Below are 24263 nucleotides of genomic sequence, written 5' to 3'. Positions count from 1 at the left end.
GCTTCGTCCTAGAGCATTGAATAAAGAGTTCAAACTGCGCCACCGGGAGAGCAGACAAGGCAGTATAATTCGGGTGACGCAAACGCTGATCTTGCTGATACGAAGCGCTTTAGGGACCGCGCTTATCATGGTGCACGCTTTACGTTGTTCACTTCGCAATATCAGACCTCTGTGGCCGCCTCTTTTATGCGTCATTTTGAGCTGACTACTGCGCAGGAGGCGCGGAGCACCGTAAGACCACCACCGGATGAACGAACATTCTTGCGCTGAATTGACAAATGCCCATGAAAGCATTCTTAGGCGAGAAAAGGAAAAGACAGAAAAAACAGCGCACGAGGCGATTGGAAAACGTTGCTTGCGTTATTTTACCCAAGACTGATGTTAGTCTGCGTTTCAGAGTAAGCATCCCCACCCAATCATACAACTACGATGACTATCGTCTATTGTCGCTTTGCTTTGGCGTCTAGTCTTCCCATGGTATGTTGTCCGTCACTGTCTGTGCACATGCAAAACAAAAACGTCGCGGCGTCTTTATGAGTGTCTCGTTAATGGTACGCGTCAGGGAGGTTATATATATTCAAATGTGTGTGGCGTGCGCGTGCGTTTCTGTGGGGACTCATGCGACAATCATTCAATCCGTTTGTAAGGTGTATTTGGTTTCACAGCATCACTCTTGTTGAGCAGTCCACATGATCCACGCATCAGTGATGATACGTGACTTTCTTCGCTATTTCTTTCATTAAATACATCTGTGTATTTGATGTCCAGCTTCATATCATAGACAGGATTTCCGGCCGTCGTACCCATGCGTTCTCTTAAATCGTAAGCCACAGGGTGAGCAAAACCTTGATCACAAGCACTACGTCACTTCGACTTGGTGCTTAATTGAATATATGAGTAATATACTAGATGGCTAACAGCACGGAAGACAACAGCGAATTATACAACAAAACGTTTTGATAATTAGAAATGTTTAGGCGTTTGTTTCGTTGTTTCATCTCTGATGACGATATATAGCCGCTAAAGCGTCGGGAAATATCATCATCCGCAATCCTATGAGTGAGCGAAAGCTCAAACTAGCAAAAAAAAAAAGTGCTCAAAAGTTATGAATGACAAACATGATGGCTGTCAGGGACACTACACTTCTACTTGCTACTACCGAATAGAGTGTCAGGAAGATGCGAAAAATCCGGCTTATGCGCGCATAGACCAACACAGCCTATCAGACATTCAGCAGAAGCTGGGAGCACAGGAAGAATCTTACTGCCTTCCGCAGTACCGTCCGCCCAATAAAGTTATGCACCAAGCGTGCTGAATGCATTTGAGATGACAAAACATAGTGAGCCACAAAATTAGAAGCACGCGCCATCCTGCGATACCAGTTGTGGCCTCTGGCCAATCGGCTGCTACAGCGTGCTCCAGCACTTACCCGCATCAGTTCGAGCGGCGCAGTTAAGCATAATTAGGTTCATAAGACTGCTATGCGCCTGTCGCATAAATTTCTTCGGAAGTCGCCGGATGCGACGATTTTTTAGGTCTGGTGAATTGACTTACCCTTACTATCAGCTCTCGTCCTGTGTCCTTTCACTCTATCGGCGTTTTTTTTTTTGCGCTGTTCGATTATGAATGCATATCGACTCGCCCAACTTCCCACTTTTATACAAGTACTGAAGTTGACACCTGCGCTACCATTAGACACATGCATTTTTTTCCACTACAGCCTTCCTCTTCGTAGCGGCTAACGTCGGAACCTTGCTCATCTCACAAAAAGTTTTATCTATGTGAATACATTTTTTTTCCGTAAGATATTTCATACGCCAAAATATGTTCGTAACTTCCTTTAGTGGATTCCATCCCAGATCCTCTGCAAGGAAGAGTTGGCGGAGCGATCTCGTCTACGTGCCGAAAGGGCTCAATAACGTTATACTGCCACGCCAGAATATTTATTACACGTAAATAAATTCCTGCTCCCCGCCAGGTTTCCCGCACGATCGTCGGGCGGCCGTCTCGTGTTCCTTTCGGTTCGGGGCAGTCACCAGATATTCAGAAAAAAGTTAAGTTTGCTTTGGTATATAACGCGTCTTTATCGCGTACACGTCATTTTCACGCGTTGAGTTCTAGTGGTTTTGTGACGTCGCGTGACAGACAGATGCAGCCTAAAAACGCTTAAGAGCAAAGGGTTAACGGCGAAAAGGCGTCGAATCAGAAATAATTATTTTTCTTTCTTTCTGCGTAATCATGCATAATTTATGTGCACATATATCAGATGGGGCGTTACGCGGTTTTCAGGGCGTCGCGTCAGTGGCAGGCGAAGTGGGGGTGGATCAAAAATGTTTTCACCAATCGTGGATGGCTGATCGTACAAGTAGAATAGAAAAATTTGGAAAAACTTTACGGTATAGCGCCCCTTTTTTAACTAAACAACAGAACTTCCCGCTGTGTAGAGAAAGTGCTAATTTTTTCGGGGATGTGGCCCATAGAAAGTTGTTAGCTTAGTCTAAAAAAAAGTAAAAAACTAAGAGTTGCGAACGCAATTGTTGCGTTTAGCTCGCTGGCAACGCTACGAATGCCGGCGATATTGCCTTGGTTTATGCGAGTCTTGTACTTATGTTGTACATATGTTGTATTTTATGCTTATGTGAATATTGTTACGTGTTACCCAGGTGATTTACTTTTTGCACATCTTATTTTGGTTGGCCTAAAATTTTCTTCACATATTAGAACACCTTCCTTATTGTCTGCCTTAGGTTATCTAAATTCCTATACTATCAAAATTTAAGCAGTCTAGTAATGCTTTCAAGTAATCTGACACTGACGTCATTAAGTTTGCTGCAGTTTTTAGCGGCCACGTGGGTTCCGTGCGTAGAGGGTCTACTATTCATGATCTCGACGTTCAACATTATGTCAGCAGTTTGTGATCTGATACGCCATATCCTACCGCTAGTTCCAATGGTGAATTATGCGAGACAAACGTAAAGTTCAGTATTGAACCACTTTGTCCTTGAATGCGTGTAGGTTCTTTAACACGTTCGTTTAAAGAAAAAGTGAAGCCAATGTTCACAAGAAGTTCGCAGCTTGAAACTTCCTTGTTAGTGGTTGCAAGCGCGTTCCAGTCGATTGAATGAAGGTTAAAATCACCAGTTAGAACCACACTGCTGAAAGGAAGTCAGGAATTGATGTTATGCAGTCTTCCGGAGCATTCATGTTTCCCGTAGATGCTTCATTTGAGTATTTAAGTGTCACCCGCCATGGTGGGTAAGCGGTTACGGTGTTGCGCTGCTAAGCACAAGGTCGCGGGATCAAAGCCCGGACGCGGCGGCCGCATTTAAGTGGGGGCGAAATGCAAAAACGCCCATATCTCGTGCATTCGGGGCATGGTAAAGATACCATGGTAGTCAACATTAATCTGGAGTCATCCACTACGGCATGCCTCATAATCAAATCGAGGTTCTCGCACGTATAACCCCAGAATTCAATTCAATATTAATGTGTATTGCCCTGTTATAGTGCACGAACGTTTCAGAAGTTTGGTTGCCCTTTCTGTGCACGAAGAGACAAACTTTCACTGCCATTGCACCAGTGCCTCTGCGATTATCGCGATCAGATGGTCAGATCGAGTAACGTGGTGGAATGATTTTTGGGTCATGAAAACCATAGCGTTGCCAGGTCTCAGGAATAGCGGTGATCTCAGGAGTGTATAGGAGCAGTAGTTGTTCAAGCTTGCAAATTTTATTTACATACTTCGCACTGCAAAGCATTTTTATGCTTCGCAGCTTATATTATAGAAGAAATAAACTTCTGGATAATTTTATTTGCGCTCACCTTTGCCACAAAAACTTTCCCAATGCTGTCGTTTTTGATAAAAAAAAGTTTATTTCTTTCCTGGGAAGCCAACTTTGCATAGTGTGACCCTATTTTTGTCAACATTGAACTGCTGCGGCGCCATACGGGGAGCACGTCTCAAAAACAAATGACTTGGAATTTTTTAGTGGACGCTCAATTCACGCAATGGAAGTATTGGTTGAATTGAGCACGTTTTGAAATATCTCTATGGATGTTTCACAATTTTTGCACGTCAGCAGGTTGAAAGCATCGCCAGCGATTCCCACAGTACGTGCCCAACCTTGTGTGACTCAGTCATATCACTGTCGACTTTACGGCACAGAGCCAGCACGTACTGGAGGTAAGAGACGTATGATCCCGTGGACGTCTGGGCGCGAGCCGCAAGTTTTTTTCTTAGCGGTGCCCTTCCGGCCGGCGGGATGGCGGAATTAATCCCTGAGCTTCTGTTTGCGCGTGTCCCAGTGGTTAAGCTCTTCCTCGTGGTTGTCATACCACACCTTCGCTGTGCCTTGTAGGTTGAAGACCAAGTTAGCCAACATAATATTCGGATCCCACTTGTTGCGGACACTTACAGGCTCATACGTGGCGATACAGTCTTCCACGTTTAGGTTGTTGGTGCCGAAGAACGTTCCTGGAAGCAGGTTAAATTGGGAACGGCTTTAATGATCCCGAGGGGACCAAAGTAATCCTAAGCCACTGATTACGGCCTCCCGCTCCAACGATGTGCCCCTCGGAGGGCGGGGCACTCCTCAGGGCGCCGTCATCTCACCCACCCTGTTCAACATCTGTATGATTGGTCTTTCCGAGAGGTTGGCACGCGTAGAGGGGATTCCCGATGGTCAGTACCCCGATCCCCAGGTGCATTCGAGACAAGTTCGAAGTGGCCCCTGTGCCCCGAAACGTCCATCCCGTCCATAACGAGGGCAGACGCAAGGCCAGAGCAGCAGCCATCCTCAAACAGATTAAGCAACGAGACATTAGAGCAGGCTTCGTCGACGCCGCGGAGTACAGCGATGGGAAGACCTTTGCCATCGTTGTGGTCGACTCCAGCGGCAAGATTTCCAACTGCACTTCCATTCGCACTTCATACCCCGGTGTCGCCGAGCAAGCCGCCATCGCCCTCGCCCTGCTAGACGGTCGTGGATCCGAGATATATAGCGATTCCAAAACAGCAGTTAGGGCTTTTCAGAAGGGTTGCATCGCCAAGCAAGCTGCTCGTCTTCTTAGCAGCTCGAGTCGAGATGCTCTCACGCATCATTCAATCCACTGGTTTCCAGCTCACGTAGGGTCGGTCGAGGGTGCTCCCCCGAACCTCAATGAGTCTGCTCACGAGGCTGCGCGTGACCTCACCGACCACGCTTCCTCTACAAGAAGCACCGACTCCCCTCCTCCCTACGGCCACAGGGACGCTCCCGCTACTCACAATGAGCTTATTAAATTCTTCTACATGTTTAGAAGGGTCTTTCCACCCCCTCACCCCAAGTTGAGTAGGGCGCAAGCCGTTTCGCTTAGGCTTCTGCAGACCAGTACGTATCCGTGTCTGTCCGTTCTCCACGAGGCTTACCCGGACGTGTATCGCGACGACGCCTGCCCCTCCTGCGGCCAGACCTCCACTCTAGCGCACATGCTGTGGGAGTGTGGGTCGACATACCCCAAGTTCATCAAGGAGGAGTGGGACTCGCTTTTGCGTAGCCCCGCTCTAGAAAAGCAAATCCTGGCCGTCCAGCGTGCCCGCGACCGGGCCGGTGGGCTAGACATGCCGGTCCCGACGTGGGACTAGCCGGGTGCGCGACGAGTTCGCGTCCTCGCCGGACCTACAATAAAGTTTATTCACTCACTCACTCACTCACTCACTCACTCACTCACTCACTCACTCACTCACTCACTCACTCACTCACTCATCATGTGACTCTGGTTTTAGCACTTAAAACACTAGTTTTATTTTTAATTGTGACTATGTACACGTGGTGTACATGCCGTAATTCCGCTTGTTTTTCACTATAGACTAAGTAGTTCCATCATAATAGAAGCGCCGACGAGAATCGTGCTCATTGTGGCAACTGACTCGAATAAAAACAGGTATCGGGCAACAGCGCGCACGGGCGGTGTTGCCTCTTCCTTTGTGTTAATGACTCGATCCACAAATAAAAAATATAAATTACATCTAAAAATAATAACAAATCTATGTCAACACTCGCTACGCCGTGGGGTGCGGTTAGCTACAGGGAAATGAAGATATCATCAACAGGAGTCGCCGCGTTCGGAAAACCAAGTGAGAAATGACACGAGGGCGTGCATTCAGCGACGAGCACTGAACTTCATGATGTGAATAGGAAGAAAAAGAAGTGAAGTGTGGATAATTCAATAAACACGAAAGACGGACTCGCATTCGCTCGATTTTCGCACATGCCTGGGGTCCACTCTTTCTGCAATGTCTTTTTTTTTCTTTTTTCGGGGGGTGGGCAGGTATAGTTTCACTCGCTTAAGCCTTCTTGATGTGCTACTCGCGTTAGAGTCGTCGTGTTGGTAAGGGTTCGAGAAAATGAAAGAAGAAGAAACCTTGGCTAGCGCAAAGCGTTGGATAGGCTCTACATTTTTATCTGCGTTGGATAACTCGAGTATTCGCAAACAACAATGGCCACGGAGGAAACGCCGAGCGTATGGAGCTCACCAGCTACTGAAGAGGTACTGTATCGGTTCCGCGTGGCGCAGCGAATGTCGACGACGAAGGCATTCCGAAGTGCTGGCTAGATAGCCTTAACTTTCTTAGCCTGTGTGTCTCTCGCATATTTTCAATGTGTCCGTAGAATCGTGTTGATGGTGTTATAAGGATGAGTAAATGGTAGAAATATTCGACGGAGGGGTAAGGAGGAACTTTTAGCTCGCGCCCGACGCCGACGCGGCCTATTCAGATACATGTAAAATACAAAAGCGCTTTCGTGAAATAGCCGCTGAACCTATTTTAATGACAATTGTTGCATTTGAAAGAGAAAGCTAAATTCTAGTGAATGTGGCAAGCGGAACTTCGATTTGGCGCCGGAATTTTGTTGAAAAAGGTTTCAAAAATGTGAAAGTTCGCAAAAATAAAAGCAACAAGTTAACAACGTAATAGCTGTGGATCCAGAATAGGCATCGCGGTTCTGTACACGGCATCCATTACATCATTGAAAGCGGAAAATTCCACATCTCAGTATATACTTTACGTGAATTCCTTGCGTTGTGTGCAAGGGCTCTGCAAAAGCGGTATTGCATATTACTATTTTCTTTTAGATTCTTGCGTAACATATAAATTTTGTCCGCTTTTTATGTACTATTAGATGAAATTCACAAAATTGGGATATCATATCTCCTTGGGGAGTTACACAGTTGTAAACTTCATAGCTTTTTGTGAAAATTTGCTATTTTGCCAATTCTTGCTAAAACATTGACGACCTTAATCTAAAATTCGAAACCAACAGTCACTAGACTTCAAGTTTTTCTTTTAAATGCAAGAAATCTCGTCATATTTTCTGCAGTGGTTGTGGAGAAAAACGAATTCTCCTTTTCCGCGTCAACTCGAACATTGCGTTCCTCGGAGGTTTACTTGACCAGCTCAAGGCTGGCGTACTGCTGGGCTACCACTGGGTGCTGAGGAAGGGCAACGTGTTCGTACTGATTGAGCATGTATGCAAGCCCACGTTCTTCCACACCCTCAGCATGTACACACTCCGCAACGGGCGTCTGCTCGAAGTCACCGAGAGAGTCAAAGAGCCGGTCGAGGCGTGCTGCCACGGGGTCGACGGCATAGCGAGCTGCCTGCCAAATGCTTTCCAGAACTTCGATTCCCACAGTACGTGGGATCAGCATAATTTTAGAGCGCAGCTCTTAGGCGCCTGTCGCTGCGTGGAGCATTGGCGTCCTCGGCGTGAACGAGCAAATGAGAACAGCGAAGGATGAAAGAGCGAACACGGACAGGAGCGCGTTTGAAAGACGGCGATAAGGAAGAGAGCGCGAGAACGAAAGCGGAGCAGAACGGTAGGGCGAACGCGTGAGAATAAAAGCGTAGGGCCACTTAAGACGGGCTTTGCGGCGGCGACCGCTACGAGATAACGCAAGAACAGTTATCAGTCGTCTGTTCACCAATGACGCCATCGATAAGGCATGCGGCGGGCGCGTCCACCTGTACCATATAAGAAAAGAAATCGCTGCATGAGCGGATGTCCGTGTGCAGCGGCTGCTGTGAATCGAGCGGACGCGTCACCCACGCGCTGCCTCTGGATATCTCCCGATTAGCGAGGCAGTCATGCCACATTGCGCTCCGTTTGCACTGCGCCGCTCGAGACCGATTGTGCCAGCCAGCCAACATATCGCTAAATGACAAAACGCATACAGCGTTGCGCTCACATTTCACTTCAGGGAGTATCGTAATCGAGGGTGAATTTTCTGTTTTCAGTTGTTCTTCTCTTGTTGTCAGAATTGTGGACTCACCTGCATAGTGGCACGCGAAAAATCTTAGTGGCCTAGGGCGCAGGTGGCTTTTCGTTGGTTTGACAGCTTCTGAGATGCTATTGGTAACGCAGGTTTATTAAGGCGAAAGCCTTTCTAGGCTCATGGTGAAGTTTGGGTCAGCAGACCGGACCGCCAGCGTGTCCACCGAAGCGTCATCACGCCATATGAAGACAGATTAATGACGTATTAAAGGATGAAAAATGATTGATAGTGACAGTTAGCGAATGATAACGTTATAATAGAAAATGGTAGAGGTTAATAAGGACTAGTAATGACTAATAATGACTGCTAATGACTTGTAATGACTACTAATGACTACGAAATGACCAATATGTCTAGCGATGGCTTGTAATGACCACAACTGATTACAAATGACTAAAAATGCTACTAGTGAGCAGTATTGACTAATAATGACTGAAGTGGCTTGTAACGACTACTAATGACTACGAAAAGTCCAGTATGCCTAACGACGAATTGTAACGACTACAATTTTTAGGAATGACTAATAATGCTTCGTAATGACCAGTAATTACTAATAATGATTGAAATGGCTTGTAATCACTAGTGATAACTAGGAAATTAGCAATATGCCTAAGGACTATTTCTAACGGCAACAATTCATTAAAAACCACGAAACATGTTTAGTAATGACCAGAAATGATTAATAATGACCGAAGCAAAACACGGTGAATGCGGGAGCTGGAAATTCAAGACGATGAGCACCTTTCAGCTTGTTCTCGTTTTGCTCGTCGTAATAATGACCGAAATGACTTGTAATGACTGGTAATGAGTACGATATGACCAACATGTCTAACGCTAGCTTGTAATGCCCACAATTGATTACAAATGACTCAAAATGCTTAGTAGTGGGCAGTTATAACTAAAAGAAAGAAGAGAAAGAGAAGAGAGAGAGAGGCGAATGATAAGAGAAGATAAGAGGAGGAACAGTAGGCTTTCGACGTTCACCTCTTGAAATAGATCTTAAGAGACCCTGTAATTTTCGTCCCAATTTATCAGGCATATTTCCGGACATTGCGAATATCACGACAAAAAACTGCATCCGACAGCGCTCACTCTTCTCACCTAGTTTACATGATAGGCATTCGAAGAAACAGCTCAGTTGTAAATTATAGCTACATTAATTCATCATTGTGAATCTTCCTTGCGCTGCACTTTTGGCAAGAAATTGTTCTTTCACGGGTCTTTTTTTTCAGGCCTATGTGATCGAGGAGCCTGGCTTCGACAGAAAAAAACCTGTACAACTTTCGGAAAACAGAACCGACGAGTGGAACGGCTTGAGTTATCGACAATGGAGCGTACTGACGTGGATCTGCGTGGTCGGCGTGATCGCGGTAATAGCCGCTACCATGGTCATGGCTATGCTTCTCGCCTGTACTTGGATACAATGGGAGGTAGAATCCACGGTGAGAGCATGGAATGCATTGAGCATCTCCCACAAGAAGAAACACCGATTCCTATTGGGACACGTTAGCGGTATCGTCAAGACGAAGTAATTTTGCGTAAGGATGGGGCGTAATAGCGTAACCTATCGACTGTTTTTTCAAACATCATTAAAAGTAACTACAATGGATGTGAACGCTTCAATTAGTTTTGATTCTAGCATGCAGAAGCCAACGAAGCAATTATGGTGTGTCAGGATGAGGACATAGTCAAGTTAAATCACGCCAAGTTATCAGAATCAGAATGACCTTTACGCACCCAAAATGAAGCAGGCGCGTCATAATGCGAGCAGCCTGCGCTAATGTTGCTTATACAAAACTCTAGACAATGTCAAAATCACTGGACTTAAGTCGGAAAGACCGCATTCATTTTCTGCACGAACATAGGAAATAACTAATGATTTTCAGAATCCACTGGCATATTTGTTCAAATGGGTTAAATTTACTTTTAATGAAGGAGTAGGGCAGGCGGACTCCAAATGACATTGCTGCAGATACGGCTTTTATCTAATTTTGTTTATGATATGGGTCACAAGTTATATAAGAGACCGAATTGCTCCAGGTTGGAAGGGATCGTCAGTGGAAATGAGGACCGCTGCTCAAAAGCGGGAATTCGTTACACCTGGTTATACATTGTATAGGAATTGGAAGCACGTTCCTAATTTGCTCAGTGCATATTTACAAAACAAGAGTTTGTAATTCCAAAAAGCAGTCAAAACAAGACCTCGGAAATTATTTCTGAATACCAAGTTTGTCTCTTACACGTGCGGATATTTCGTTGATGTCTCTGAGCGATGAACGTCAAGCCGGACAAATTTGAAGGCTATGAATGCAGACTGCTCTATATCGGCCTTCGTTGCATCGCAGAACCGTGCTTAAATCCACGGTTCTGTGCGTTGTACATTAATGTACATTGATGACGCTGTTGTTACGCTTGCTGTTTAGCAGTAGTATTGATGGGAAGCTATGCGCGTGCGATGCACCGTTCTATGAAAATGCCGTTTTGTTTTGTTGCTTCTCTTGCAGTAAACTGAGCATTGTTACGTACAGGCTATAACACACAGCTGCGGGCACGTACCCAGGGTGGAGGGGAGGGGTCCGGCCCTCTCCCCCTCCCCCCAATGTAACCATAGGCTGCGTACCTGCCCCTTCCCCACCCACGCAACCACTCCTCACACGCATTCCTAAAGCGCTAACAAATAAATCTATTCGGCGGTCAACATTTTGCTGCCTTTTACAGCGAAATCTGTATTTGAGTAACCCTCAGTAGTGTTTTGGGCGTCCGTGAACAGAAAAAATCATCATGTGGGTCGATCCTGTTGATAGCGCAGAAAGTGTCGTAAGCTGTAACACGCCTTTCGAGATCTTCGGGATCGGCCCACGAATGTGGAGTGCTTAACGCATGCTTCACCTGCGCTGGGGGTCGGCCCGGCATTGCACTACCTTGGGGATCGGCCCACGTATGGGGAGTGCTATACGTCTGCTCCACCTCCGCCGCGGGTAGACCCGGCATTGCAATATGCTCGGGTTCGGCCCACGTATGGGGAGTTTTCGGCTTACCACGCTTACGACACGAAAGTTTCCTTCTACGGTAGAGGCATACAGCTTCGCTGTAAAAAGAGACTCAATTGGCAAGGAAAAACATTGGTAGTAGTGAGTTTCGAGCCTACGACCGCACTCTCACAAACCGAATGCCTTACCCACTAGGCCAAACCAGCGCATCATAGATAACAGCCCTGTGCACTCTGCTTTATCACGTCATGGTACTGCGACCGAAATTTCCATTGCCAAGCCTAGCTTGGCGAAAACAGTAACGTCAAAATCACCGCAGCTTACTTAGGAGCATCCCCATAAATTCTATGGCAGCAAGACAAGGTATCATGACGTCACGGATGGAAGCGCACCGGCCATGTGCTATGTAGGAGGCGTTGGCCAAGTGTCTCAACGCGTTCGCTTGCCCGCGAGCAATTCATTACTCGCAGGCCCACTCAGCGGCGTTCAATTGGACATTATTGCTTTCGCATTCACAGCTTATAAGCAGTGCTTAGGTGTGCTCGTGTTTTTTGATTGCCTCCTCCAACGGACTGGAAGCTACACAGCGGAGATGCCAAACGGTCAGAGCGCACGCCATAAGTCGAATGTCGCGGCGAGGAAAGGCTCGTCGGGGCACCGCGTGGCGGCCTCGGCAGCCTACGCTACCCAGCGCACCGCCTCCATTTCGTAGGCAACGTACATCTGACGCAGCCACGCGCAGTGAAAAAAATTCAGTGAAAATTGAATTCAGTGAATTCCGCGCAGTGAAACGTGAAATGATTCTTCTGACTATAAGAAATAGTAGACATATATTTTATTTCATTTATTTAGCTCAAAATTATCGATTATATGCAGCTTAGGGCACTGCCGCGATCACTAAATCAATCAACAGCGTTGGTGGGTCCAGCTGCTTTCGATAACGCAGCATGAAGGCATTCCGGAAGCCATACCAAGCGATTTAATGGTGTTTTTTTTCACAGGATTCTGAATTTTCTAATGCTTGCAAGCGCAGTAAGAACTTAGCTAACATGGTCACAGCAACCTCTAAGCGACTGATCGGTAACGTTTTCTGAAAATGTGGCAAAAGTGTTTTAGGGCCCCTTTAAAACGCTCCGTGGGATGGGAAATTATGAGTATAGAGCCTCAGAAGGAGCGTAGGTTTCCTTTTAAATTATTAGGCGTTTAAATTTTAGCACACGCTTTTCATTCATAATCAAAAACAGGATCCACGTTCTTGTGTTTTTGCTGTTTATCGCATGTGTTTGCTGTTTATAGGTGTACCGCAGTAGCTGCGTAGTGATTTACATTACAGCAAGTTGACCCTGGCGCGACGACTGATAACATCGTCATGTTCTTTTCTGCTTTTACCAGAGCATGGAAAACCTGGACTCAGAAAACGTAGAGAACGCTCTCGTTCCTCCGGAAGCACCCGTCCAAATAACTTTCCCGCCCGTTGTCGCAACCAAACAGCATCCTACAACGCCATTAGTCACAACCGAAGGGCCACCTACAACGCCATTAGTCCCAACCGAAGGGCCACCTACAACGCCATTAGCCCCAACCGAAGGGCCACCTACAACGCCAGTAGTCACAACCGAAGGACCACCTACAACGCCTGTAGTCACAACCGAAGGGCCACCTACAACGCTAATAGTCACAACCGAAGGGCCACCTACAACGCAATTAGTCCCAACCGAAGGGCCACCTACAACGCCATTAGCCCCAACCGAAGGACCACCTACAACGCCAGTAGTCACAACCGAAGGACCACCTACAACGCCAGTAGTCACAACCGAAGGGCCACCTACAACGCTAATAGTCACAACCGAAGGGCCACCTACAACGCCAGTGATCGTTGCCGAGCGGACTTTGCCTACAGTGGAAACTAGACCTACCGTGACGGTAGTTGCACCGTCCCGCGCCACCAAGAGTACCGTCTGCGGCACAACCGACTGTCAGTTCGTGGCACAGTGGCTGCAGACGAAATTGGATTTCAGCGTGGACCCATGCCAAGACTTCAGCCGTTTTGTGTGCAGCACATTCAAGGGACCGGGAAGCAATCCGTTCGATCAGGTAGCTTCCGGTACTTTTCTAATGCGATAGCAATTATATGGACACTCCCCCCTAAATGCCGCTGCCGTCGGCGTTTCCGCGGCGTTCCGTAAAAATTCCAAGTGCGATGCCATCGCGGCCGTACGCCGTAGCTTGCGAGGGTGAGCCGACAAGAATGGTGACTTGTTACAGCGGCGAGGAAGGAGAAGGTGTTCGCCGTCCTCTCACACGCACAAAGGAGGGGGAGGGGTGGGAGGCGCCGAGATATGCACGTGTGAGAAGACCAGGACGAAGGGTACAAGTCGATGCGCATCTCTTCATTGGCTGCGACGGGGGAGCGCGGCTGTGCGCCTTTTTTTTTAGTAATTTGCAGTGGGTTCGCAGGTTAGAGGATCCGAAATAAATGATGGCTTCGTGCACGCGGCGTTCTAGCACCCGCCAAGTTCGCATTGAAGCATGAGGCGGCCCGAAGGGTAATTTGCTCAGCCCGGCTGCCGCTCTTGATAGCGCCAGCCTTCTGACAGTAAGTGTTCGCGGTGACTGAGTGAGCTGTTCGTGTTTGCTTGTGTGCGCGTTACAAGCTGCTTCTTAATTTAGTTAGCGAAGGTGTAGAAAGTAGATAGGCGGGATTCCGGATTACCGATTTGCCGGGGATTTAGTTAGTAAGCGAATATATGCATAATTTTATGCACAGGATAAATATATTATTCTAACTTCGTATAACTCTTTATTGATCAGCTAAAACAGCCCTTACGGATGTTTACCAGTTACACAGGTCATGAGTTAAGTGGCGTGTTATTCCTAAAAAAATGGAGTGTGCCTGAAAGAGCAAATTTTTCGCGTCCTTTTTGTTCCCGGCAATGCAAAATACATTCTGGCGTTTCACGTGCGAGGACCTCTGCATGATTTCAACGCACGTCGTTTTGAGGGATTGCAAAATAATTTTGAGCACCTGGGTTTCTTTTAACGTTCGTCTTAATCTAAGTATACTAGTGTTTTTGCATTTCGCTACCATATAAATGGTTGCGGCTACCGGGATTGAACCTGCGACGTGTACCTTCACAGCGTAACGCGCCAGTCACTAGGTTACCGCGTTGGGCCTCTATTTGCTTCCAGGTCAAGATGATCATGGAAAACATGACAATATCAGCCGCCTACGCCACCAAAGTCCCCGCCAGAGATCAGTCTTCATGGCAGAAAGCAGCTGGCATGTTCCAGGCCTGCCTTTCTTTAGGTCAGTCCAATCGGTCTGAAGTAAGTGTGATGTTTGAATTCTTAAGTAGAAAGTAACATGTTTGAGCCATATTACGGAAGCTTAATTTTCTCCGAAAACCTTAGATCGTAGTTCATATTTTTGGGAGAATAACCACATTTCATGTAATTTTCTTTCAACGTTGTTTCCGTTTTTCGTGCAAAAAGAGAATATTAGCTCCACAGAAGTTTTAATTTTTTTCTCCGGACACAGGTTTAAACGTCGAATAAAACATGCTTCCTTTTTTTTAAGTATTCTTGGTATATGTTACTGTAGTTATGAAACTTGAGCTGTTTTTTGACATGCGAATATTATTGTGCGCGTAGCCCTCTGGAAAGAATAAGGTCCCGGCATCGTAACAATCTGGTTATTTTCCAGAAAGAATCAAGTCCCGGTATCGTAAACATCTGTTTGTTTTTTGCCACTCTAATTTCCTATATCTCAATGATATTTTTCGAACCTGACGAAAGCGTGAAGCTTGTTGACAGGCGGAAACAACAAAAACCACGAAATGCAGAACTGTTTGTAGAATGTGGCACTTGACGCCAAAAATTAAACGAACCGAGCTCTGCCTTCTTGTCAATTTTTTAGTCTTCTTTACCGCAACACTACACCGTTGGTGTTGGAGGAGGCTATGATGGGGCAGAAGAGGCTGGCACGGAGGGCTTTCAACGAGCGTAATTACCAGCGTACAGTTCTGTTTCAACCGACGAGGCATCCGCGTCGTCGGAGCGATCTCATAGGTTACATCGGAAAGCTATCTCATGATCTTTTACGTTGCCAAATGAGGCAACAAAAGTTTTTCGGATAAAGCAGCACGTCGAGATGGTGGCCAGAGGAGCAGGTAGAAACCAGGTAAAAAATCTATGCCCGTGAGAATCAGAGAAAACAGCACAAAAAAGTGAGAAGCCATTGGTATTACGTGGACAAGTTATGTGGAAAAGTGACATTCGGCTGTACCACCATGCCCGGACATTGCAGCTTTGGCCGTCTGTCTTCCTTCATCTTGTACTTAAAAGTGGCCCGTACTTTACATAATCCAAAGGGTATAACTTCGAACTGGATAACACCTTTGCGTGTTAGAAGTGCGGTCTTTCCTCTGTTCATATCGTCGATGGCAACCTTCCAGTATCGAAGGTCAATAGAGGAGAATTAGCTGGCACCGTAGAAACAGTCAGGGGCGTTGTCGATTCGGGGCAGCAGAAGCCGTCTTTTTTAATGAATTGGTTCAGATGGCGGTAATCCGTACAGAAGCACCATGTCCCCGCCTTCTTCTTAACCAACATTACCGGTGGCGCCCACGGACTCGACGAAGGCTCAATGATGTTTTATGAAGCATCTTGTGAACCTCAGTTTGAATTACCTGGTGTTTGGATAGAGATGATCGATATGGCCTGCGGTGAATAGGAGCACCATCGCCAGTATTAATACCATGCTTTACAGCAAGCATCTGGCGTAAGGCGCGATTGTCAAAGTCTAAAATATCCCTCTTGGAAAAGAAAAGATGGTGGAGGTATTCGGCTGGTGCAGGTAAAAGGTCAGTCGCAGTGAATTTCAGAATCTTGGGATCAGCGCGAAATGCAGATTTTGTAGAACTAGTAGGCTCGGACGAAGCGTCGGGTGAGAAAGTCGCCACATGAATCTAAGTTAAAGGCTTAAGTTGGGCGAAGCTAACCCATTGAAGCATTGTCTGCTTGCTTAAATCGAAGTTTACGACAGGGACGCAAGTGCGGTTATCCGTGATAGTCAGAAATATGTGCTGTACGATGACATCATACCGCAGCGGAATGTCGGCCAGCGGAGTGATGAGATACACTCGATCAGGAACGGGCGGGGAAGATGAGAGTTCGATGTATGATTATGATTTGGGCAGCAGTCGAACGAACTTGATGGGGCTGAAGCGGCTGGGGCTTTCATCATAAATATCCGAAAGAATAGGCTGTTCTAGGTGGCGATGCTGGCGGAGCAATCAATAAGGGCCAAATGCGCTGAGAGGAAATTAATGCCGAGAATTAGGTCTTGCGGGCAACGGGCAATCACGGCAAAAAGAACCTCAGTGTGGCACCAGCGATGCTGACGAGAGCTGTACACATGCCCACGACAGGAAGGGCGCCGCCATCGGCAACGCGGACGACGCTTGTTGGTGCAGGAGTAAAAAGCTCTTTAATTTGTCCTCGGAAGGCAGAGCTCATAATGGAGCGGTGGGCGCCTATGTCATTCAGTGCAGTGACAGCAGTGTCTTTAACGCCAACTTCAAGAAAGTTTGGTTCGTGGGCAAAGTGAGCAGAGAATTTTAGGGCATGGTCAATATCGTGGCTTCACGTCCAGAAGCTGCAGTTTCTAGTTTTCCGGTCTGGTGTGGTGGGGAAAAGACAGCGACGAGAAGCGACGTGCCTGAAGCGATGGCGACTGACATCATCGTGGTGAAGGCGATTGGCCGTAGCGAAGATTCGAAGGAAGTGCTTCAGCGGCAGTACGATACTGGCGAGAAGCATAGGGAGATGTAAGTGCAGAGTTACAGAAGCCTGCGCTGTTGTATTTTGGAGACGAAGTTGGCCATATCACACGCAGTGACAAGTGATGTGGCCAACGCTGAAGCACATTGGCCATGTCACAGGCAGCTTGATTTCAAATTCCTGTCAGGCTACTGCCTGCATCATAGCAACAGTGGGTGGCGACGGATCCGTGGGCGTCGCTCAGTAGGATGGCGAAAAGGCTGCCTCGGCGAATGACGGCTGCCTCAGCGAACGAGTTACGGTGTCACGTGGGATTAGCTGGTGGCGATAGTCCTCACTTGTCGACGTAGCAGCGGTATTCGGCAGGCGCTCGATGAGGGGTGGGATACACCGGCTCTTCTCTTGTTGGAAGCGGTGGCATTCTTTGAAGATGTCAATTGTACAGACGTTGCCAAAAACGAGCAAGTTGATAGCGTCGTCTGCGATACCCTTAACTATATACGCACCACTTTGTTTCGGGCACTTTGTCGCCAGATTTGTGACAAAGAGCCAGCACATGTTGTATGTACGCTACATAGGGTTCCGGGGGGCTCTGAGCTCGGGTAGCAAGGGCCTTTTTTGCTGCGACCGTGCGCCCGAAGGGGTCCCCGAACAGTTCACGGAATTTCTCTTTAAAAGTGTCCCAGCTTCTTAATTCGTCTTTGTGTGTTCGGTACCAGACGCGTGGGATGCCGATCAGGTAAAAAGCGATGTTATAGAGCATGATCGTGGCATCCCACCTGTCATTGCTGCATACGCGTTCGTAAAGGTTGACCGCTATTAGACGTCGGTGCCATCCAACCTGGAAAAGAGGTCAGGGTCGCGAGCCTGGAAAAGCTGAGTCGTAGCCGACGTTGGTGGGGGCTCATCGCCAGGGGGCATGGTAGCGAGTTCGATATAGCGACCACTGCGGTTCTCCGTGGTGAGGACAGGGATCGCAAACCTCTACCAAATTTTTACCTGTGGAAAGACGCACACAAGAGAGACTATTTACAATGTAATTACAAGAGCAGCCCTGCCAGAGAGAAAGATGGAAACTATTTCGTTCCAAGCCCAAGTGCTCGTCTTCGTATTCATTTCCGCCATGTCTCTTTAGCGTCTGTTGCATCGCAACAATATCTCAAGATGCCGCGTTTTGACCGATGGTAAATTTTTTACCTTACCCTACCCTGACAAAGGGCCCCTTCTTGTGGTCCTCGTTTGCAGCGAACTGCAAGCGCACTAAAAGGTTATGAGTTGATGAAAAACACTCCGGACCATCAATTCAGCCAAGCGCATCATCGATGGCAGCCAAGCGATATGGGTCGTTCCTGGTAATCTTTTTTAGATGGCTGTAGTTGACGCAATACCACATGTGTTTGTTCTTCTTCTTTACGAGGATGATGGATAAGATAATCGGACTCGCCTAAGGTATCTTCTTTGTAAATTCGTTCTGCGAAAGGTTCCTCTCCTCAGCAGACACGCAGTACGGGCGTCGATGGGTGAGGAGGGGATCAGCAGTGTTCATGCAATGAGTGAACGGTGGTGGTCGGGCCAAGAGAAAAGCTCATTGAAATAAAAAGTATTGAGTTTTTCATTGAGTAGTTGATGAAATCCATCAATTTGTGTAGGGGTAAGGTCGGCAGCGCTGATATTGTCAATAGCGCGACAAGACTAGCGTGGTAGCAATAGACTAGCGCGCTGAGAACAAAACGGTGGTTTCGTGGCTGGTTTGGGCGATCGCGCGGTGCACGTGTGGATGACGGGATCCGCAAAAGCTTCAACATTGCGAACTGGGCAGGGTGCGTGAGGTGTGGGCAACTTCTCAGTCTTTGACGGATGGCAGCGCATAGTAGAGGCAACGATGCTTCGGTGTCTGGTAGGGATTTAACTGGAATGCCAATCGCACAAACGTGTAGTAGGTTTGCATGCGTAGGCAGAGCTGGCAAAGCATTTGCAGGCCGGCTTGATTATGCAGCGTTAGCTCATATTTTCATCGCCTGTTGTAGAATTCCGAATATTTTTCCTCGAATATAGGTATAAAGTACATAAAGGAATGAAAATGTGACAAGTCAATTCAGAACGGTTTGCTGTATGCCACCATGGTTAACGAATTTTACTGTGGCTTTTACGTCATTTGTCAATACGCATGTGCGTACAAGTTGTCTTACAGGGTGTTGGTGTCGATGCCGTTGCTCTAATAAAGCCGCAGAAAGCTTTTCCTATGTGTCATGATGCCATAAGCCTAGTACAACCCTTTCTATTTTCTCGTCACAGCCAGAGCGGCACGTGGCGCGGAAATTACAGGCTATAGGCTGTTTGTAGGAAAATCAACGTGTGGAAGTTGGGTCCTGCTTGATCGCCGACCTGTGATAGGTCGCATGCTGCCATATATATAAATGCATTAGAGTGACCTGAAGACGATGTGGGATTGAATTCTTCGGGTGGTTGTAACTGCGGTTGTTGATCTGATACGTTTTTAAGGAATTCGGCAAAATTAATGCGAGCCCGACCACTTCTGACCTATTTAGATCGCAGTCATATATCGGGTTGTCGCTGTCGTGACAACCAATCAGCACTCGTTTATTAGTTGGCTCAATTTCAATCAATAAGAAGTTGATGTCTCTAAACCTCGTACTCGCCTCCCTGCGTACCTACTTTTCTTCTCGGCGGAAGGCCAGCATCTAGCTTCGTAAAGTGATGGTAGTGGGCAAGTCAAGTATACGCCTTCATCGAATTCCGTTGAGAAAGGTCCAAAGGATGGCTTCTTCTGATGTAAGAAGGGACCAGTTGGACCCAATGAAGCAAGTAGAGATAACTCAGTGGGACCCCGAACACTAGTAATTTCTTTTGCGGTAGGATTTGCCGCATAGCGGGAGTAGGCGGCGTAGTGGAAATATCGTGAGCTAAAATACAAGGTTGTAATACTCCATCAAGCAAGCAGGAAGTGAAGCAATGTCTCTGAAAATGCGTTGTCTTGTCCAGAGCACAAAAACATTTTGCAGCGCGTTATGTCTCTAACATCTCCAGACAGTCGCTAGAAGCAGACAGAAAGCGACCTCTTAGAAAGTGGCTCAGCAATGACCTGTGAGTAATAGCTTGCAAAAGATTTGGTAGTGTTATGCGAAGGAGCAAAGCACCGACTGCGATAACAAGGTTTAGCTTTCCGATTGAACTCTTGGAACGATGTTTTAACTATACAAGGGTGCTACTAATGCGGATACTACATACTTGGGTGCGCGAACGTTTCTGCTACCTTTACGAGCTTTTACACACCGTGTGACGCCTGTAATAAACTCACACAGGCGCAACTAGAATTCCCGTGAACAACCGCGCCATAACACTACATCACTTTCGTATTTGAGAACGAATATTCTTTTGCACTTTAATATTTAATAGTCTCAGAAGATTTAAAATAAAGGCGTGGTGCCTGGAATGGTATCTGCTATGACATATTTTTCTTTGTCGTCATTATAAGATTTCTCATCATTACTTTAGTCAGGAATGTAATACCTGGCTTGCGCAACTTTGACAATTAAATAGTATAGCAATCTACTTTGCATACACCGCACGCTATAAACATGCCGCTTACACATAGCCAAATCTGTGCGGAGCATCACGGCAACGCCGACGCGTATGACGAAAATTGGCTTGTAGTATTCATATATCTGCTCTCACAATAACATAGGCGCTGGCTCTTGGGACCTCAAAAGTGAAGGCTACGTTAGTTTTCTTGCCACGAAAGCGGTCTACAAAGATTCAATACGTAAAACAATTCGTGGTGTGAGAAAAACCTTTAACGCTGATTTTGGCTCCTTTTATGAAAACAAAATAGCACTTTAAATTCCACTTTTAGTGCACTATAGCCCGTATTTCTGTCAGCTCAGTATCGGGTCATACCGCACGTCATCGCTATTTGCGCCTTCTTAAACGAGCACGATCGCCATAACCTAAGATGTGCTAAATGATGCCATCTTCGCATCGTAGCTATTTGAATGCATATGACGCGGGAAGAAAATCTACATTCGATAATTGGAAGGGGTGCTTCCACGTATGGTCGAAAAAGTCTTCCAACTTTGACGGGCATGTTAAGGCGTTTCGCTGCTCTCGCAGTCTTACACTCCCATGTAACCGCGACAATTCGGATTTCAATGAGTCCGTGGCAATGGCTTTCGGGCTTTCGATCTGTTAAGGCTGATTGAGGGCTCGTCATTTTCGAGGAATAGGCGCCTAAATTATTGCACGCTTTGGTGGACTCTGAGAAGGACATAATGAATCAGCACCCTATGCGTCAACATGCGCCTCCATTGCAGGTTTAGCTGGTAGTAGTCAGAGCCTCGGGACACACTTCTTTTTATTTACCTAACGACCATGGCGAACATGCTTTTGATTTAGACCATAAACTTTTTAGAACGATGCTGAAACCCCGCATTGCCCAAGAACAGTTTTACATAAGGCAAAATTGGAACAAATAGGACACCATCATTTCTGGCTACGGAGAGCACGTGTGTATAAAAAATAATGGAGCTTTAATTATTATTTGATTATTACAGAAATAATTTACTTAGTAACTTGTGTGTTTTGAACTTTCACAGTTGAAAGTTTACCCCAGTATGTCAAACATCGAACTGTGAGGCTTGCGTTGCGTTCCGGCAGGTAAACCAGCATTTCATACAACAAAATTGGTCTGGTCTATATGATCCTTTGAAAATTGCATGGTTAAGGTCACGCAATTCTAAAACAAAAGCACCCAACGAGTCCAACTTGCGGTAACATAGCAAAATGGTTAAACGGGTTGTCATAAATATGTAAATTGTAACTATTAAGACATCTAAAGCGGACAAGAAATGTTACAGTTAGCATCGCCGAGAACTGTAGCATTACTTTGTGACAAGCACTACGACCCTCAGCTTGTATGTCGCAGTAACACTTCGATCTGGACTAGTTCGTTCATGGCCATACAAAAGGCGCAGCGCGTGTCAGTGCTTGTGACGTGGTTTTGCGTTTCTTTCTCTCCGTCTTAATCGCGCTGCGCTTTCTGAAATATTTATAACATTCGCCTGCTGCAAATATTCTAGCAAGCGGAGTTTACAGAACTATAATGCTTCTCTTTGTTAGACAAACATTTTTTTTCTCATTTCGTTCAGTAAGTTCTACTCCATAACTTTAACAGATTTACTCAGTTGCGTTGATCGGTAGGGTAATGAGAAGATTTCCGTGTTTTAATCAAGGTAGCCCCAAGTAAAAGCTTTCGCTTACAAGATCCCTGGCCCATTCTACTAGCATTGCACCACTTACCGCTATCCACGTTTTCATCTTAATCTAACATAAAACAGCCTCTATATATTCTCTATCCTGCTCACTCCCGGCTCTCATTACCCGCTCACACTACGGCAGGAATATTTGCCGTTCTATCGCTTATTGGGCGGTTTTCTATATCTGTTATAGATTGTACGACATACTTATAATAGCTAATGTTATGGGAGTTGGTATGATGTCCTCTACTGAAAAGTGTCTGCCGAACGTGTACCCAGATTATTTCATTTTGGGGAAGTTTCTTTACTGGCATCCGGGTCAGCACACAGCGCATCCATTTTACGAACTTTCGGTGGTCTTTGATGCATTCGGAACATAAGATTGGCAGGGTAATTACTATGTGAGGTTGTTTTCCTTATTATGTATATGTATTTATTTTCAGACCCCGGACCTTGTTGCTTGGATGAGGTCCTTGAGCCTGGATCTCAACGACTTGGCAAGGCTGGCGACTGTAGACCCAACTGATATGATTGTGCGGTGTGCTCTGGACTTTGGAGTGCAAGTAGTGTTTTCAATCGCGATCACAGTAGCATTTTCCCAAATGCAAAACGATTACTTGAGGTGAGTTGAATCTCCTCTGCTGTATGCGCTACCCCAAAGCAATTTGTAGACGTGTGTGGCTGAAACGTAGCGCGCGCTCTACTAGTTCGTGAGACTACATTTAATAGATCGAACAACAGGCTTTTACACCGAGAAAGACGACAAATGCCCCGTTCTTGCTTTTCCTTCTCAACAAACACATCTGTGTAGACAGCATGCACAAAGCAACTGTAAAAAAAGCGAAACTACCTCCAGAGTATCTCGAAATAAAACATTCGTAATTCGAATACTCGTAATTCAAAAACCCAAATAATTGGATACATTCGGGACTGAAACGTCTCATATATGCTGCTCTATATATAACAATTTATTCCACATATTGTGCCTATATGATCTTCAGTGTGCAACGACGGCTATAAACGTGGAAATTCTTTCATTAAATAACGCAGTTGTTGCGGTTCGTAGAGCTAGTAACACCACTTCGTAGACTTTCGTGTATTGTATTGTGCTGGCGTCACACGCATTCTGTGGTGGTAGAATTATGTGCATATTTCTTGCGTATGTTACTGCATTTGGCCTACGGTGTGTGTCACCTGAAGCTTGTGCAATATTACCTCTAAAGGCCAAGTTTTCAGGAAATAAAAATTCGGACTTCAGGGGCCCTATAACGTAAAACTATTCGAATATGTTATTATTACATTCTCCTGACGTCAAATTCGCGTAACCGCCGACGCAAGCATCGGGCGGTCACCCCCAGGGTTGTCTGAACAGACCAATGAAACGCTCCCCTCGTTCATAGGAGGTCACTTTTGTTTGTTTGAAAAAGGAATAACATTGCCTACAATGAGCGGCTTCTCTTATCTAGTTGGCTGACAAGAGGCGAGGAGCACGCTCAAGTGGAGAGGGATTCGATGGGGCCGAGCCACTGCACTCAAAGTCGATAACGGGATCAAGAGGGTGGTGCTGGCGACTGTGATTGGTCCGCTTTTCTTTACTTAGCTCGTGGAGGCTGGTCGAAAATCGCGGCGGCATGCAACGGAAGCTTAAGAAGGACGCTGAAATGGATCCTCAGTAAAGAAGAGTTGGCAGAAGGAGGTCGTAAACCTGCCGAATGTGCTCGAAAACGTAACACGGCCACGCAAAAAAGTTTTATTATACGCAAATAAACCCATGCCCTCCGGCATGTGCGAGTCGCCAGTGCCTGAGCGATCGGCGGCAGTCATCTTTTATTACTTCCGGAACGGGGCAGCCTGTGGCTATTCAGAAAAAAAATTTGGTTTTGTTCGGCATATTAATGCATCTTTA

At 46.4% G+C, this 24263-nt stretch overlaps 1 protein-coding gene across 1 annotated transcript in view; it reads left to right on the top strand.

The window, feature by feature from the left end:
- Positions 1-12705: 12705 nt before the first annotated feature.
- LOC142574733 (uncharacterized) overlaps positions 12706-24263 on the top strand; it is a 33049-nt gene continuing 21491 nt past the window's right edge. Inside the window, exons 1-3 of the mRNA XM_075683756.1 lie at positions 12706-13397; positions 14493-14610; positions 22801-22979. The gene's annotated coding sequence lies outside the window, so the exon portion shown is untranslated. The remainder of the gene's footprint in view (positions 13398-14492; positions 14611-22800; positions 22980-24263) is intronic.

Source organism: Dermacentor variabilis, chromosome 3, assembly GCF_050947875.1.
Source record: "Dermacentor variabilis isolate Ectoservices chromosome 3, ASM5094787v1, whole genome shotgun sequence".
NCBI lineage: Eukaryota > Metazoa > Arthropoda > Arachnida > Ixodida > Ixodidae > Dermacentor > Dermacentor variabilis.
Note: the sequence above shows the minus strand (reverse complement) of the source record. Positions and strands in the feature narration are given on the sequence as shown.